General features: G+C 27.6%; 1 non-coding gene across 1 annotated transcript; it reads left to right on the top strand.

The window, feature by feature from the left end:
- Nucleotides 1–682: 682 nt before the first annotated feature.
- On the top strand, nucleotides 683–763 carry TRNAL-CAG (transfer RNA leucine (anticodon CAG)). The gene has a single exon. It is a non-coding gene; the product is annotated as a tRNA-Leu (tRNA).
- Nucleotides 764–1147: the final 384 nt, after the last annotated feature.

Here is a 1147-nt window from a genome sequence, read left to right as displayed (position 1 = left end):
AAGATGAGTGGATACATAAACACATAACAGAAGAGACGAATACAATCAATAAAAGAAGTAACTGTAACTAGCAAAAAATAGGGAATCGTTACATGGAAGATGTCATCTACCCTCATATTGACCTACTCATTAATACCTAAGCAAGTTAAATATTTGTATAAGGAAATATAAAGGAAAATTAAAAGCTTGTACTATGAAGTGTATGAAAATAGATGAAAGTAAGGATAAGATAAGATCAAATGTATAAAATAGTGGTATAATAGTAATGAGATGTTTTTGAAAATTAATAACCCAGATTAAAATTTTACCTGTATTAAGATGATCTAACATTCGAAAAATTTCATGTAAATAAAAATATTGTAACAATATAATTAATAAAATTTATGAACACAATAAATACTTAAATGTTCATCTTAAAAAGATGTGACAACCAAACTATAACTCTTATAATATTTTTTATTAATTTCTTTTAAATAACATTTATAAAAATATGGATGAAAAACTTTGAAAGAAAAATCAAGATTCATTCAGTTTTGGTTGATTCGTACGATAAAGTGGGTTTTCCTTGAATAAAATATGTGAAAAAAATAGAGCTACTTATCAACTCCTTTGTCTTTGACAATTAGCTAACGAAAATATTACATATATTAATAATTCTTTACAATAAAAAATAATAACATATGTCAAGATGGCCGAGTTGGTCTAAGGCGTCAGTTTCAGGTACTGGTCCGAAAGGGCATGGGTTCAAATCCCATTCTTGACAAGCCGTTTTTGCTTCAGCTGCTACCTTTTTTGACTTAACGAGAAACCGATACCCCATTGGGAAAGTTTATTTTTAAAAGATTAATGTATTAAAGAGTTAGTAATAATAGATTTTGTTTTGTTTCATAAAATTAAATTATTTTTATGTAGATATATATAGTTTCTTAACAAAATTTAAAACTAGTAATTGCAGCTTGGTGTGCAATGGGTGTGTTTAGAAAAACTTTTAAATTGGGAAAATAATCGAGCTCCACTACTAATAGGATTTATTTTTTTTGTAGTGGGAGAGAAAGAAGCAAATAGATATATATATATATATATATAGAGGTCCACTAAGTGTGAGAGGAAAATAAAGAGGGAGAGAGATGGATGGATAGTGAGAGGG

This window comes from Cryptomeria japonica, chromosome 1 (assembly GCF_030272615.1).
Source record: "Cryptomeria japonica chromosome 1, Sugi_1.0, whole genome shotgun sequence".
NCBI lineage: Eukaryota > Viridiplantae > Streptophyta > Pinopsida > Cupressales > Cupressaceae > Cryptomeria > Cryptomeria japonica.
Note: the sequence above shows the minus strand (reverse complement) of the source record. Positions and strands in the feature narration are given on the sequence as shown.